General features: G+C 61.3%; 1 protein-coding gene and 1 long non-coding RNA gene across 6 annotated transcripts in view; both read right to left on the bottom strand.

Annotated features, from left to right (window-relative positions):
- Positions 1-17,038, bottom strand: part of KIRREL1 (kirre like nephrin family adhesion molecule 1) — a 99,040-nt gene that overhangs the window by 31,651 nt on the left and 50,351 nt on the right. The gene's annotated exons all lie outside the window — the stretch shown is intronic.
- LOC123585959 lies at positions 11,116-15,282 on the bottom strand. Its single transcript, XR_006706506.1, has 2 exons — positions 14,575-15,282; positions 11,116-14,201 (listed from the first exon to the last, which is right to left on the bottom strand). It is a non-coding gene; the product is annotated as an uncharacterized LOC123585959 (long non-coding RNA).

Below are 17,038 nucleotides of genomic sequence, written 5' to 3'. Positions count from 1 at the left end.
CACCCCGCGGGGCGGGGGGCGCCCAGGGGTGGGCCTGCGGGGTTGATGACGGTGGGGCTGCGAGGGCGGGCTCTGTCTGCTCATCTTTCCCGTCCTGCCCGCCTCAGTTTGCTCTCAGCTGGATCACAACCCCCCAAGAACAGGGGAGGCCCGGGGACGTGGAAACCACTCCGCGAACCACGGCCGGGGGTCTGCAGGACATCGGCGGCGGACGCACGACCAGGGTCCATGGAGACACCTTCTCGTCAAGGCTGTGCACGCCGACGACTCTTCCTGGGACCCGGACGCTCGCAAAAGCCAGGGCAGCTCTGACGGGGGCCGGTGGTGAACAGAAGGGGAAGAGCAACTCACACGCGTACGTGCCAGTCACCCTGCCACGGCCTCACCACCTTCGGATCCCCCTCCTCCAGGCAGGCCTCCCGGTGCCACCCGAGCCGGCCGCTCTGGTCTGAGCCCCCATCAGCTTTCCGCACGCGCCCTTTTCAACTCTTCTGTTCACCGATATCTTCACTGATCTGGGGACGCCCAGCCCTGCTCGCTTGTCCCCTCACCCCGTGTTCCGTGTCAGCCTCGGGGCCACCCAGACACCAGAGAAGCCAGGAGCAGGTGGCTGACGGAGGTGCTCACTAAGGTTGCATGAAGAGGGGCTTGGGGGTCTGTGGCAAAGAGGGTCAGACGTCCAGGTGCGAGGGAACGTTGGAGAAGGCAGCCTGCCTCTTCCTTCCTACCCTCCCTGCATCTGATTCTCTCCTTCCCTATTTGAGGTCCTGTGGGCCCCCCACCAGGGGAATGGCGGGGGGGTTTCCTTCTTCCACCTCCGCTGTCCCCAGTCTCTGCAACAACCTAATGATTGCTCATTTCGCTGCCCAGCCCTCGATGGAGAGAACTTCCCTTTGATTGCTTGTGACACGGATCTCACAACAAATTTAGCACCTCATTTCCCGGATGAGCCAATATTCCCCCTCGATTATCTCCCTGCGAGGGGGACGGGGCGCCGTGCATTCCAAAGAGCAGCTTACGCCTCCCCTGGTTATCAGAGTCAATCAAGCTCACCGTCCTCCCAAGGATGGATGCGGTGGGGTGGGAGGAGGTCCTCACAGGAGCACAGGGGGGCTCCGAGAGCCAGGGAAAGGAAGAGGAGGGGGGCAGGGAGGACAGTGGGGAACAGAGACGCCTCTGGAAACCCGGCCCTCAGCAGGTGTGTGTGTAGGTTCTCCGAAATGGAAGGTGGCGGTGAGTAGGGTCTGCTGTACTCAGATTGCTCGGATCATTCTAGACCTTCCTTCCCAAGCCTCTTCTGAGATCCTGGCACTTCGTCCAGCCGCCCCCTGATGTCTCAGCATGGGGCTAGTCGGGGGAGGGGAGGGATGACCTGGGGCCTCACTGCTTCACCCAGGAACGAAACAGGGAGGGGGAGACACTCTCTACTCAGCGCCCTGACTCCAGCATCCCCGACACCTCGTCTCCCACGGAAATGACTTTTCTCAACAAAATCACCAGCTCCTAGCTGGCCGCTGGAAGGGACGGACAGGTGTCCTATGAGGCATCTGCCCCACGGGACTGATGAGGGGAGCGAGAGGTGGTGAGGTGAGTTGGAGGGACGGGGCAGAAGGTTCTCTGAAGGCAGTCAGCGGAGGAAGGGCAGACGGGTGGGCCTTGGGAAATGGACCAAAGGAGGAGGGAAGGAGAGATACGGTCACGTCACTTAGAGCCCTGGCGACACGGGAGACAGAAAGGTGCAGGACGCAGAAGATGGGAGCGAGCCTGGGGCAGGGGTGCAGAAGTGCGGGGCAGGGGGGTGGGAGACGGCTCACCTGTCCTGCCCAGGACAGGGAGACGGAGAGGCGGGGCACAAGGGTCGGAGGCTCCAGGACTGAGCTGCGGGACAGCTCAGCTGTGGCAGGGATGCAGGGAGGGTGGACGGAGGAGGAAGAGGGAAGGAGCAGGGCTGATACCGGGAGGACCAGCAGATGGCTGCTGTCACTAAACGGATTCCAGTAAGTCAGGGGGGCAGAGCCGAGCCCAGGGACGCCAGGGGAGGGGCGGTCAAGGAGCAGAGCCCGGGGGGGGGGGGGGGGAAGGAGAAGCCTCATGCCAGCCTGTGTTCCCATTTCCACGGCAACCCCACACGTGACCCCCAGCCCACCTCCACGCCAACGCGAATTCCCACCGGAACCTAATCCTAACGGTCATTCGACCCCGAGTCCCAACTGAGCCGAGCTTCAAGGCGGCCAGCAACGCAAACTCCCTCAGCGCCTGCTCGGCGGAAGTGATTGACAGATGCCGATCGAATAAAGGAGCACGCAAACCACACCTCGACCCCTACCCTTAAGTGTAGCGCGCTCAGGCCTGACCCCCCTGCCGACGCCAATGCCCGTGCTGGGTGCCGGGCAAACCCAAGCCCCAGCTCTGGCCGGCGGCCACCTCGGTCCTAAGAGTCACCGTCCCTAAGGCAGGGCCACTTACTGACGGATCTCAGCTTGTCCCTGCCCCACCCCTCCGGCTGGATGGTTACAGTTGGACCTGGGGACCAAGTCAAGGTGGGGGTGCCGGCCCGAGCTCTCAGGCTAATTACGGGTGCTTCCTTCCTCTTGTCTCCAAGCCAGCTGCCCAGAGCCTTCTGCCCTAGGAAGTGGGGCTGAACAAGGCTGAGGCTCGGGACCAAGGGACCCCGACCCTGAGACCCCAGGAGGAGTGAGCCAGATGTGAAGACGCCAGCTTGAGCAGCCCGAAATCCAGAGCGAGTAAGCGAGTGGGGTTCAGGAGGCAGAGCCCGAGCACCTTCCCACGCCACGCTGACCCCCGATCCCTGGCCCGGACCCAGGCCGTAGGAGCCCTTCGTGGGCGCCCATGGCGGTGGGGGGTAGGGGTGGGGTGCTGCGGTGGGGAGGGGGCCGTGGAGGCGCTGAGCTGCTCTGGAGACCCTGTCTATCTGTCACCTGACTCTGGAACAGGGCCTCTCCCTCCAGGCCCCTCCTCCTCCTCCTCCCCCTCCTCCTCCCCTTCCTCCTTCTCCTCCTCCCCCTGCTGCCCCTCCTCCCCCTCCTCCTTCACCTCCTCCTCCCCCTCCTCCTCCTCCTTCTTCACCTCCTTCTCCTACTCCTTCTGCTTCTCCTCCTCCCCCTCCTCCCCCTCCCCCTCCTCCTCCCCCTCCTCCTCCTTTACTTCCTCCTCCCGCTCTCCTCCGAGGACCCATCACTGAGGCTGGGACAGGAGCTGAGTATTATGTTCTGTTCTCGCTGCAACCAAATCTGATTACTGGGACATGTGATGGATGAGCTCGGTTTGGACCCCCAGCTCAGGCAGTGGGATGATGGAGCTGCCCTGTCACTCCTTCTCCCCGGGATGAAGCATCAGGTCCCAGGCGGCATCTGGAACGTGCCCACCTCGGAGGTGTCTCCAGAGCCCAGATCCCTCTCCAGCCATTCCTTGACATAAGGACCCCCGAGCACCCACACACCCGCACCAGCTCCCCAAGCCCTGCCTCAAGGGGATCAGGAACCCAGCTGCAAACCTCTGGCCAGCTGCCACTTCTGCGGGGGGTCGGGGCGGATGGCACTTTGGTGGGGGGGGGGGCTGGAAAAGGCTGCCTCTGCCTGGCTAGGGGCCTCCAGGCATCTCTCAGTGACAGCCACGGGCCTCGCAAGCCTGGGGCAGGGCAGGGAGGGAGGAGGGAGAGAGACGGTGCAGAATAATAATGAAGGATTTTTAATAACTCGTCAGCTACGGTGTCAGCTCAGCAGCAGCAGCAGCACAACCCATTGGGAAAACTTTGCGAGGAATTGTCTTCCCAGGAAGCGAGAAGTGAGGGGAGTCAGAAGGGCCGAGGGCAGGGAAGCGCCTGCCTCCCCCCCAGCCCCTCGAAGCTCTCCGTTAGCACCCAGGGTGCAAGACAAAGTGCAAACAGAATTACGGAGCCCCGGGCCCGGCCCCTCCGGGAGCTTCCCCTCTGGGCCCGACCCACAGACCACAGACTCAGCCCAAGACAGGAGCAATCTGTGAGGACATCACAGCACGGGCAAGCCCCCCGCCCCAGAAAACACAGCCCCCGACTTGCTCGATGGCCTCAGTCAGCTGGAAGGCAACTACACGCTTATCAAAGGGCTGCTTCTCTTTACCTAATAATTCACCAGGGAATCGTTTGAAGTAGGAGTGTCATCAAAGAGTGTTACAGAAAGCCCTGGTGACCACCTTTCCAACAGCCTCGTTTTCAGACGAGGACACCGAGGTCCAAAGATGTTGCACAGACAGACGGTGGTGCTGGAGCAGGGTCCCTAGAAACCCGAAATCCAGATCTCCTAAAAATGAATGTAAGTTCACAAAAATAGAATTTCCATATACTTTTCAGGGGCGGATGCTGCACAGCCGGCGGTAACGGGCTCTCCAGCAGGTCAGGGGTGGGAGCGGTGGCGGAACGTGGGGTAACCCAGCGAAACATTACCCGTCTTCTCTCTCCCTCGGATCACTCCTGGAGGGCTTCCCGGGAGTGGCGGCTGTGAACGCGGGCTGGGAAATGGGAGAGATTTCCCAAGCCTTTGGAATGACAGGTGGAAAAGGCCTCAGTGACACGGACAGAGGGGAATATTCTAGATCTGTGAGAAGCCCTGGGAAGCTACGAAGAGATGGGGTCCTTATCATACGCACGTGTGAAAGGCAGAGGCTGCAGCGGGCAGGCTGAAAGTTCCAGCCCTTGGGAGGTCAGGGGCATTAAAGGCTTAGTGGCTCTGAGCAGCCCAAAGACAGGGCAGGGCTCCCCCTCCTGGTCCACAGAAGCGAGCAGGCTGGGACCCCTGGGAGCCCCGGCAGCCTGCCAACACTCCCACACACAAGAAAGCCGGGGCGGGGGGGAGGGGGCAGGGACGCACATCTCCATCCCAACCAACCCCCCAAGTCCAAGGTTGTAGGGCTGCACAAAACAGGCACTTGATGAGGGTTTCACGAGTGAAGGGGACAGTGCTGGGGGCTTCGCGGGAGAAGGAAAGGGCAAGGGGAGGCCCCCCCAGATTCCCGCAGAAGGCCAAGACCGAAGGCTTCCTTTGCTGCGGCAGAAAGAGAAACTGAGGCAGCAGGGCGCGTGCCCATGTTGCCGAGGAGAAGGCCTGCAGCAAAGCCAGCAGCGGGCCCCGCAGCCCAGCCAGCCGCTCGGCAAGATGTAAAGTGCTATCCAAACGTGATGCATTATTAACACTTCAGAAATCATATTTCACAGCCGCCCGCTGGAGCCGGGAAGTGAATCTTTCCTCCTGCTCTCGGGCGGGGAGTTATTGTTAGAGCCACATGTGACAGCAGTGACGTGTGACCACGGCCGAGAGGGTGGGTGGGGGCGGAGGCCAGGGGCGCCCACCCGGGCAGCAAGCTGGCCCCTGCCTCTCCCCCCCCATGGTGATGGGCTTCCGGGAGCCCCCAGCAGAGAAGGCTGACGGAGCCCGTGACCGAGCCCCTCCCCCGCTCCCCCGCACCACAGGATGGACACAGGGGCAGGAGATCCGGAAGGTCACTGCTGCAGGGGCTTCCTGGGAGAGGAGGGTCCAGAGCAGGTTGGGGAAGACGAGGCCCTGGGTCCCGGGTGGGCGGGGAGGCCTCCAGGCGGGCCCAGCCCAGGCAGAGGGAGGAGGAAGCCAGCTGCGAGCTGAGCTGGGTCCTGTCCCCCCCACTCGAGGTCGCCAGCCACGGGACCGGGAGGAAGGAGGGAGGGGAGGGAGAGCCCTGCCTGCCAGGGCAGCGCTGACTCTTGGGTAAGAAACGAGAAGGCGCTGGTGGTGGACAGGGGGGCACAGGGAGGCTGCCAGTCACCCCCAGCCCCTCTCGGACCCGCCCCCTCGAGGGACCCGCCTCACTCTCGCCTGCAGGTGCTGGGCTGGTCTCTGTGCTCGGGGCCAGGGTGGGCAGCTTGCAATTAGGCACAGGGACCGGAGGAACCAATTTTCAATTAAAACCTTATCTACAGGGTGCATAGACATAAAGGCGGGTATGTCTGATTCTTTTCTAAGCCAGCCTTCGGTATTTGCAGTGCCTGGAAGGAGGCGCAGGGAGGCAGGGCGCCCGGGCAACCCTGGCGACATATAAATTCTACTCATAATTACATGACTTTCAACACCACGAGATGCCAATAAAGTATTTGCAGGCCCACAGGCGAACGGCGTGCTGGCATTCCCGAGACGGTGCTTGGGCAGCCAGGGCACAGGGAGGGGCGGCCGCTTCTGCCTCGGGGGGTGGCTGCCCGCGGAGGGGGCTTCTCCTTGGCTGCTGAGCAGACCCCTGCTTTCAGGGCCCCGGGCCGCCCGTCCCTTGAAACCCAGCTCTGTTAGAGCCCCACAAGCCGAGGACGTGAGCTGTGGGTGTGCAGAAGGAAACGGAGAAGTCTCCCTCCGCTCCTGAGCCCAGCCCTCTCTTGCCCCCACCTTCTTGAGGCCGACCACCGGGCTTCCCCTTCCCATGCACTCAAGGGAGGGCAGGCGGCACAGTCAGGGGCGAGCTCCCCCTCTCAGAGCCAGGGCAGGCGGGGGGACACGGGACAGGGGGCATCGAGAGGGCCCACGAAGGAACGGGGAGGCACTCTGGGAAAGCGGGGGGGCCTCACCCATCACCCCTGCCTCCACGCACACCGGAAGCAGCAAACCGGTCAGGAGCCTTGCCTTCCCCGTCAGTGTAGGCCCAGCCTCCGGGCACGGGCCTCTCTGCAGGGACCTCTCGATGAAATATACGTTAGCTGTGAACGGCACAGAATGGAGGAAGAGGGGCGACAAGGAACTCTGCCAGTGAGTTGGCGGGCGCAGGTTTCGGCAGCGACAGCAGCACTCCTGCTGGAAATCTGAACCAGTGTGGCTCCCGCTCTGCGGTTTCCCCCCCGCTCCCCGCCCCCAGCGCCCCAATCCAGCCTGTGCCTTTCACAAGTGAGTCTCTGAGGACCAGGAACAGCTCTGAGAGCCGCTCAAGACGAGCTCCCGGCACGGGCTTAGCTCGGCCACGGGCACAGCACTCAGCACGCCGTCCGGGGGAATCAAAAATTAAATAATAGTGATAATGACGCTTCCACAAACATCCACAGGCAACTGGTCGGCAAGAAATCTCGTCAACGGCCTCTGCGGAAGGGGTCCTGTAGAGCCGAGGCAGCCCGCCCTCGGTCCTCCAGCCCGTTCCTGCCACCTTGATGGCTTTCTGCCTCTGTTTCCGGCCAAACCTGGAAGAACTTTGAAGCCTGGACAATTCCGCTCAATTCTATTCCACACGAATCAGCAATAAGTCTCGGGGACCTACTATGTGCCAGAGTTTATACTAAGCACCACGGAGATAAGGAGATTAACGGGGCACAGCCTTGCTCTTGAGGCATTTATAATAAATAGCTTTTGCTAAAGATAAGGTTCAGGCCAGTCATCGGCTTTGGTGTTTAGGAGAGAAATGATTAATCCGGATCGTGGGGAAGAGGAGAGAGTGATTTGGGGAGGAGAGAGTGATTTGGGGAGGAGAGAGTGATTTGGGGAAGAGACGGCGTAGGGGGCGAGATGAAGCCTCGTACCCGCAGGCACAGAGACAAAGCGATTCTGGGCACAAAGAACATCGAAGACAAAGGCCGGGCAGTGCGTGGTGTGTGTGGGGGCCAGTCCGGTGTGGCTGGAGCTCTGGGCATTTGTCGAAGGGCAGGGCTGTCAGGATCAAAAGCGATAATCCCCTTAAACGTACTTGCAAGTTCCACGTGCGTGGCAATTATCAGGTTCCACGTTCGTACGGCTTGTGGGACATTACAGGCCACGTAGAGTGGGATCAGGTTGTGACAGGTCTTGAATGCACTCGTTCACCCCCGCCCTCCACCCTGAATGCACCCTGACCCTCCCAGGCGTCAGCCACTGTGCTGGGGGCTGCAGGCAGGCAGCAGAATCCCACCCGCCTCCTGCTCCCAAGGAACGTCCACGGGAGCACAGACCTTCGCACGTGAATGCAACACGGGGCTACAGGCGCCTGCAGTGATAAAGTATGGAAGGGGTGCAATGGACTCAGAGAGAGAGTGGATTTGGCCTGGGGGGTCGGCTGGCCACCAGGAAGGCTTCACGGGGACTGAGATTCGCAAAGTGGGGGGTGCCCACCAAGCAGATGGGGAAGCCCACCGCGGGGGTGGGGGAGACCCTCCAGGAAGAGCATATACGTGAGCAAAGGCCGGGAGGCAGCGTCTTTGGTGGACCGTGGCCTCTCCACGCGGTTCTGACGCGACAGAGAGCACCAGCGGGCTGGGCCGGGCCCTGTGTCGTTCTACCTGCCGGCTGGAGGGCAGCCCTGGGATTCGGTGACAGCGGCTGAGAGGGGTAAAGCCTGGAGAGCCCCGCCGGCAGCCGGGGGAGCTGTGGCTCGGCTCCTGGAGAGAAGTTATAAGCACGCAGAGCTAAGACAGCGGATAAAGAGAAATGGAACAGATTCTGAAATGCATGGAGAGGCAGAATCAACAGGATTTAATGGTTGGGAGAACGTGAAGCGGAGGGGGATGGTCCTCAGTGTGGGTCGCCAGGCAGTGGACCCCGATCTGGGAATCCCGGAGAGGCAGGCGCGGTGGGGTGGCCTGGCGGCCACCCAAGGTCATTCTGAGGCATGTGGACTTGATCGTCCGGACGGTGGGGGGGCCTCAAGGGTGCACTTGAGAAAGGCTGCTGTGCACCCAACCCAGGGAAAGCGCGGGCAAGAGAGGGGCTGAGTCAGGGAGGGGAGGATGGGAGGGGGGAAGAGAGAGAGTCTGCGTCTGTGCGGCCCCCAAAGAGGAGGTGACCGGAAGTCCAGTGTCGGTGCCCTGGTGGCCACGTGGCGGGTATTGGCAGTGTTCAGTTGTGAGGAGACGTGAGGGGCACACACACTCAACACCGTAAAATACCAGCCATTCCTCGTCTCCCTAAAATAGGTTATCTGTGGTGTGACCCGACCCTGATAAGAACAGCTCGTCGTTTGCAACTGTGGATGACCAGAGGGGGGGCAGTGGGGGGGGGGAGGAGCCAGAGTCAAGGGTGTGGTGTCTTCCCTGTTGCAGGAAGGAGAGGATGCCCTTCCAGGCAGAGGGACCAGCACGAGCAGGGGCTCAGAGGCAGGACGACTGCAAATGCAGGAGAATGTGAATGTGAGCAAACCTCACCACTGCACCCGGCCGTCTGGGGGCCCCCGGCCCCGCCAGGCCCCCCCCCCCCCAGGGCCACCATCAAAGAGCCGAGGGCCATCAGCCAGCACTGAAGGCTGGAGAGAGGCCTCCGCTCTGAGCACTGCCGAGCACATGTCCATCTCTGAAGCAGGAGGAAGGGGAGGCAGCCAGGAAGGAATCAGGAGAAGGTACAATTTTGGGAAAGCGAACATGGTGAGGGCAGGATGGGCCAGCTGGACAGCCGCCGTCCGACCGCATTCCCAAGTCTCGGAACGTCACGGCCGGAAGAGACCAACCCTCTCATTTCACAGGCGGGGAACCCGAGGCCCAGAGAGGTGCAGTGACGGTCACCAGCAAAGCCAGAAGCACAGCTCTGGTGTCTCTGGGCGCCTCGGGTGCAGGCTCTACCCCAGCACCAGAAAGGTCCCTTGAACACTGAAGGTGTTGCGCTCTGAGGGCTGAGCGGCCTCCCAAGGTCACGTGGCTCCTACCGTAATCGGTGATCCCGTCCCGTCTTTCTGGTAGCCTCCGAGCCCCTTCTCTGACATCCCTGGCCCCTGCAGAACCCTGGGGCGGAGGGCATTGGGGTTCAGCCTCTACTCTCACCAGGAGGCTGCAGGCGGGGCTGAGCGGGAACTCTCGGACAGATGCTCTGGATGTTCTCTCCAGCCACACACAGTCCTCTCCCCGAGCCCCACCTCCAGACACGGATTTTCAGCTTTAAACCTCAAAAACGGCCAACGGCCCCCAAGCGGGGGCTCCCAGGGAGTGCTCCCTGGAACATGAGGTCAGCTCAGTCCAGGAGGGCTGTGACTGCGCCTTCAGCCCTCGTCACAAGCGGGCAGTGGCCGTTGTGACCCGAGCACCTTCAGCCTGGTTTCCTGGTCCTTCTGCCCACTGACCCCAATACTTCTCCGCCCGCACCCAAACCGGGCACTCGCCGCGGACCCCTCCTGGCTTACCTCACACCAGCCAGCACTGGACACGCCTCCTCAACAGATCTCAGTCATCCCTGTCCCCGACACCTACTCCCCTCGCTGAAGCCCCCTCTTTGCTCCCTGGACTATGGCAACACCCCTGACCGGTTCCCCCGCCTCCAGCTCGCGCCCCTTAAATCCATTCTCCACACAGTTGCCAGAATGATCTTCCTAAGACACAAATCTATCGCCAGCCCGTGTGAAACCTTCAGTGGCTCCCCAGTGACCTCGGACGAAGCTCAAATTAGCTTAGGTCCCGGCCAACCTCACTGCTCCCACAGTGTCTTCTGTTCTCCAGGACATGTGCTCCGCCTTGCAGAAACCCCAGCACGCCAGGGGTCTCCGTGCCCATCCTGCCTCAGCCCTCCAACTCGCATGCTCCCCTCCCCTGCCACCGGGCTCCCCACCTCTTCCTCCTCCAAGAGCAGTTCAGGCTCAGGGCCCCAGGAGCCTTCCCGGATCCCCAGCCCACGCAGCACTGAGCTCACAGGGTACTTACAGCCCTAGGACTGAGAAGCACTGAGCTACAAGCACCTCAGGACAGACGCTGTTTGTCATCCAGCCTTGTACTGAGCAAGGACACCCATCTCCTCGTAGACGCTCAACTAACGCTTGTGGAATTGAACTGAACCCCAAAGTTAATCTTCTCTTCCTACCTCGCCCTACAAATACATTTTATTCCTTCTGCCTCCTCACTTGCTAACCCAAGTTTTTCTTCTTCTGTGCCAGGCAAATGCCCCCTCTTCCGAGAAGCTCTCCCTGATAGCCGCCCCTCCCCACCCCTGAGCTTGTGCCACACAGCTTAGCATCTCTGCTGCCTCTCTCCCGAGAGTGAGCTCCACTCCCAAACCAGCCCGCTCGTTCTTTCTCAAAGGCAGTAAATGCTTCCTGCGCTTGTGGTCAATGTCACAAGATTTCTTACCCCTGCAATTCCTCCTCCAGCTGGGGGGCGAGGACTGTGCCCCAGCCCCACCGCACGTGTATTGGCTGTGACAGATGCACGGTCACGGCTGTTCAGGGCCTGTGTTGAACTGCTGACTTGTGTGTTTTATGTTATTTTTGTACACGAGCAAAGGTGTGTGTTCCCTTTTCCTTCTAGGTGTTTCTCTGCACCTTTCTGTGTCCCACTTTGGGCGACAGCTCCGAGATCCCTTCCCGCTTTGATGCTGGGTGAGTCTGCAGCTGTGGGTTCACTGGGGGCAGGAACTACGTCTATTTCTTCCCTCCTGGCTTCGTACACCGGAGGCTCGAAAAATCGTGCTGGATGGAAACCATTCCTGGTCTCTGCTTCTCCCCTCTTCCTCTCACGGGAGGCAGGCGCATCTAGGAGCTAAGTTGGTCAGTAGCCAGCTCTGCTGTGCAGCCTGGGACCATGTGCTTCACGTCTCTGTGCCTCAGTGTCCTCGTCTGTAAAACGGACGTGATATCAGTATTTCCTCACAGAGACTAAGCCCCGGGCAAGTTTTAGTTGTTATGATGATGATGATGATGATGATGATGATGATGATTGCCCGATCCTTCCATCTTCCTTATTTCATTTTTGGATTCCTCACCCTTTTTGATCTCGGGGACCTGATAAGTGTCATCGGCACCAAGGAGCCAAGGACGGGAGTGCTGGTGGAGGAAGCCCGCGGAAGCCCAGGGCTAGGTTGCTCTTGGGCTCCAGAGATCTCTTGGTCAAGAGAAAGGGAGGGTCGGGGCCGGCGGAGGCGCAGGAAAGTCCTGGGACCTGCCAGCTCACTCAGAGCAGATCATTTTTGTGGGAGCCACACCGGGGAGGGGGCACGGCTTATGGAACATTCCACAGGACACCCGAACCCTGGCCCTGAAACACTTGTGTGCGCAGGTCAGAGCAGGTTATAACCAGTGTGGCCGAGCCCCTGGCCGCTCCGGGAAGGACGTGCACAGGGGACCGGGGACTCGGGAACGTGGTTGTGGCCCGGCTCTGTAGCAATTACGACCTCAGGCAAGGCTCACCGCGCTGAGCCTCAGTTCACCCAACTAGAAAACAGGGACAGCAGAGCGATCTGGGCGGGATCACGTGTGCTCCGTAAACGACAAAGCGGCACCCAGCTCTCAGCCCTCGTTGTTATTAAGGCTGTAACTACACGGCCTAGCCATCCAGAAAATGTACCTGATAACTGAGGTTCAAGTACCTTTTTAAGCCTCATTTATTTAAGCCAAACAGGTTCTCAGTCATCAGAAGGTGACTGGCCTCCACGAGCCTTCACGGCTCCCCCGCACAGCCTGACCTCTCTCCGCACCACCTCCCCAGGCGGACCCCGGGGGGGGGGGTCGCCCTCCCCGCCAGCCCGAGGGGCTGAGTCCCCCGCAGGGCTCGACCCCGGGCGCCCAGGCCAGTGTCACGCACACAGTAGGCACGCACCGTGGCTGTCTTCAGCGAGTCAACGAGCAGGTGCACAAATTCTCCCTTTGGCGGCCCTGCAGGCCCCCCCCCCCCCACCCCGTCCGCAGCCTCTAACCGCCGGGGCTGGTTCCTCTCTCTAGAGTCACATAAAATGAATCTAATTCTCCTCCACATGACAGTGCTTCAAGCATGTGAGCAGAGTTATGACGTGCCCCAGAGTCTCCTCTTCTCGTGACCAGACAGCCCGCGTTCTTAAACCGCCGTTTCCTCCCCACGGGCCCTGCGCACACGCCGGCTGGGTGTCCTCCGCTGGCCCGGCTCCCGCCCCGCTTCTCCACTCACAGCAAACCACGAGCTCCTGCACGCGGGGCTCTCCTCCCGGGCCCCACGCCACGGTTTCCGGGGTCAAGGTCACCAAGGACCCCCAAGCGGCTAAATCCAACATCTCCCCTCACCTTGGCTCCCACCTTGCTGCACGGACCAGCAGCATCTGGCACGGCCGGCCGCTGCCCCCCGGGGCTTGGCGGCCTGGCACTCTCCCGGGGCTCACCCTGGTCCTGTGCCTGCTGTGGTCCCCTCTGCCCTCGCTCCCTGCCGAGTTCACCGGGCGCACACCCACCGCCTCCAGCCCGCTCAGACCCCCCCCCCCCCCCAGCTCCGGCCGCTTCGGCCAAGACACTTACTTTATGTGTGTCCCACGGGCATCTCCCACTTCCCTCCAAAACGGAGCTCCCCATCTTCCTCCCCCAAACCTGGGCCCCGCAGCAAAGAGCACCCTCTTCCTCCGGGTCCTCAAGACAAGCTCCGTTCTCTGCCCTTCCCTTCCTCTCTCCCACTGCTTCCCCTCCATCAGCGCATCCTGCCGGTTCTAATCCTCAAATAATTCCAGAGACGAGCCCCGTCCGCAGGAGCCACCGGACGGGTCCCCTGTCCGCACACAGTCTGTTCACAACCCAGCAGCCGGAGTGACTCTGTTAACACAGAAATTAGGTCTCAGAACCCAGCACTAACTTCCCATCTCATTCGAAGTGAAAACCCGAGTCCTTGTGATTCCTTCAAGGTTCTTGTCCCCTAACCACTTGTCTGGTCCTGGAACTGGGTTCCTGGGACAGAGGCTCTCGAGCCTTGGAACTTCCCCAGTGATAAGGGTGTCTTTGGGCTCTTGGACCACACCTGGGTTTGTGCTAAGGAAGTGAGTCTGGGTGGGGGCTGGGACTGCTGGTGGACCAGCCACGGGGTCGGTGGGCTGGGGCTCCGGGCCACAGGCACCGGCCTGACCTGCTGAGACCTGGGAGAGGAAGAGGGTTCAGTGGGTTCCATCGTGGGGCCGGTGATTCCCTCACCAAACCCCAATAAACGCTGGACACTGAGGCTCAGGGGAACTTTCCAGTTGGTGAACTCTTCCGTGTGCCGGGAGGGTGATGGCCTGATTCTGCAGGGAGGGCAGTGGGGGCTCCTCTCCTCATCGGGTTGGTCCCGATCTGCGTCCTTTCTAGCGGAGCTGTAAGGAAGGCCCTTTGCCAAGTTAGAGTCGTTCCCGGCCCCTGAGGGGGCCGCGGTCAGAAGCGCGCTCAGGAGGTGGCCTGGGATCCCGCCCTGGCTGGGGCTGTGCCCTGAACACGTGGAGTCTGAGCTAACTCTGGGTGGTTAGTATCAGAACTACAGGGCGTGCGTGTGGCCCCTCACGATTTGCGTGCACGTGCATGTTGTATATGCACACACGCGTGCGCACACACACACACACCTTGTTTCTACCACTCGTTCCCTTGCTCACTTTGGTACATGTATACTGGATTTCCTCAAACGCAGCAGGGACCCTCCAACCTCAGGACCTTTGCATTTACTGTTCTTTCTGCCGGGAACGCTTCCCCCTGGTATGTCTGTTCCCTTCCGTCCTTCAGACCTTGTGTCAGGTACCACCTTCTGAGTGAGTTCCTGCCGAACCACATCACTTAAAATTGCACAACTGCCCACGACGTTCCGGAAGCCTCTTCTCTTGTTTTACTACTCCCATAACGCATATCAATATCCAAGTTACCTTTTATTTTATGTATTAATTTGTTTATCGTCTCCTTCCCTGACACGAAGCCTTATGAGATCTGTGAGGGTAGAAATACACACACACACATTTTGCTCACTGCTGTATCCTCAGCGCCCAGAAAAAGCGCCTGGTACTTTAAGGATACGAGATGAATAACAATGAGTGTTACGGTTTCTAGAAGCTTTACTACCGTCCAGTTGGCCTACTTCCCATTGAGCCGGGTATCCAGAAAGGATGGACGCTGCCTGGCGTGGGTCCCCCAGGACGGTGCAGAGGAACTCCTCCTCTTCCAGGGAGAATGTCACACCCAGCACTGGAGGCAGACAGCAGGGGGTTCACCTCCGGCTATGCCCCTTCGTGTTTAAGCTTATTTTCGAGAGCGAACACACCGGGGACGGGCAGAGAGACGGGGGGCAGAGATCCGAAGCAGGCTCTGCGTTGACAGCGGTGAACCCCATCTGGGACTCGAACTCACAAACCGCGGGATCCCGACCTGAGCGGAAGGAAGCTGGACACTCGACCGACTGCGCCACCCAGGCGCCCCTTTGCCACTTTTTTCTAGCCGCCTTTCACAGGATGCTTGGAGCACAGGGTCCCCGTCGGCCGCACCCACTCTTGTGGGCCCAGCGGGTAGCACCGTGCCCGCACGAAGGCGGCATCCGATTCACACCTGCTGAACGGACAAATGAACGTTCCAGACAGGACGCCCGTCACTCACTGTACATGGACTGTCTCAGGGAATCCTCAACACTCCCCATTACGCGGCAAGCAATCAACCTCGTCTTACTTACATGGAAATGTGGAGGGTGAGAGAAACTAAGTAATTTGCCTAACGTCACAAAGCTGGCAACTTATGGCGCTACGACGGGAAAACAGGATTAAGTTCTGGGTCTTCTGGCGTCCAAGGGCGTCCTCCTAACCTCTGGGCTGTACCGCCTCAACGGCAACGTGGCTGTGCACAGGCGAGCCGCCCCTCGGGGCCTCAATGTCTTCACCCGCGACTGCCAGGACCAGGCGGGTAGAGGCGGGCGCGTGCTTAGCCGTCCAGCACGCTGCGTCAGAGGCAGGTGTTAGCAGAGTGACTTGAAGCTGCTCTAGCCCTCTGTCGTGCACACCAAGGCCCGCAGTTCGCCTTACCCTAGTTGGCAGGGCACCTTCCCGCCCCTGGGAGGGGACCCACGCAGTCCACGTGGCCACAGCCACCGGGCACGGGCTGCCAGGGGCCCCGGCGCCCTGTGGCACCCCACGGCTGGTCTTGGTGGCAGCTGGGGGGAGCCGGCCAGGAAGCCTCACCCTGTTCCTGAGGCTCACGGCCCCCCGCCCGGCCTCCTCACTGCCTCTCCAGGAGGCACGTTTTCCGCTCTGTTTCCTCTCCTCCCCGGAAGGCGGGGACCCGAGAAGGCAGAAGCCTCCCCGGTGGCCCCTGCAATTTCACCGCGATGAGGTGCCCAGGCACGGGGCAGGTGGCAGAGGAGAGTGGCAACAGATTCAGAGAAAAGGCGGGAGCCCTGCCCCCTGGGGTCCCCTGGCCTGTCAGTGTTCCCAGACACGGAGGCCTTTATCCCTGAAAGGGAGCGGCGAGGCATGAAGACAAAGGCCATATCTGATCCTGGCTGGGGCGAGGCCGTGGGGCAGGGGGGAAGGGAGCGCGCAGGGGCCCGGGGCAGGGAGGAGGCAACCAGGAGTACGGGGCGGCCCGGAGTCCGCTTGCGGTCCTCCCCCCGTGAGAGGAGCGGTGCCAGCTGGTGCCCTGCCTGTGCCCGTGTTTGTTTCCAAGGCGCTTTCCACGCACTCTCCCCTCATGGATCTGCACGCAGCTCGCGGTCTCCCCACCATCCTCCTGCCCGCACGACGAACGTCAGTCCTTCACAGGACACTTGGTAAGGCAACAGGCCCGCGCACAGCCCATCAGGAGGAAGGGGCACACGAGCTGACCTCGGGCGGAGGTGACTCTGGCGAGGCCGTGTGCACGGGTCCAGCCGGAGCAGGGCCCGGCACTCGGGGGACACCCAGAGAACGCTGCTGGCCGCGGTCCCGGCGGGTGGCCCCTTGCACACGGCAGCGGCTTCTGTCCCCAAAGCACCCGGAGGGAGGGGCCGCCTCCCCTATGGCAGCAGTGGGCGACCGAGGCCCAGCTTACAGGGGGCGCCACGCACAACCGAGGACGCAGCCTGCCGCCCGTGTTAAAGAACATTTGCGGCCCCCCGGCCCCGCCCCCTCAAGAAACGGGAGGCAGCTGGGGGGCACGGGGGCCGCCTGCCCCCCACCCTGGATGCCCCCCTCACCTGGAAGCCTTGTTCAGTTACCATCTGACTTAACACACACTCACTCACCTGTCCCCGGGGAAAGGCCCTACCACCACCGTCTTGCCCGGACCTCACCTCTCCGGTCTCCGGTTTGTGAAGAGCTCTCTTCCTGTCCCCGGCCCTCCCCCCTACCTCCCGAGCGCTGGCCGCGCTGGGCAATGCAGCAAGTCCTACGAGCCTCTGTGAAGGCCCTGGGTTCCCGAGAGGAGAGGCCCGCCCCGGACAGCGGAGGGG

Source organism: Leopardus geoffroyi, chromosome C3 (assembly GCF_018350155.1).
Source record: "Leopardus geoffroyi isolate Oge1 chromosome C3, O.geoffroyi_Oge1_pat1.0, whole genome shotgun sequence".
NCBI classification, from domain to species: domain Eukaryota; kingdom Metazoa; phylum Chordata; class Mammalia; order Carnivora; family Felidae; genus Leopardus; species Leopardus geoffroyi.
This window is presented reverse-complemented; position numbering and strand designations above follow the sequence as displayed.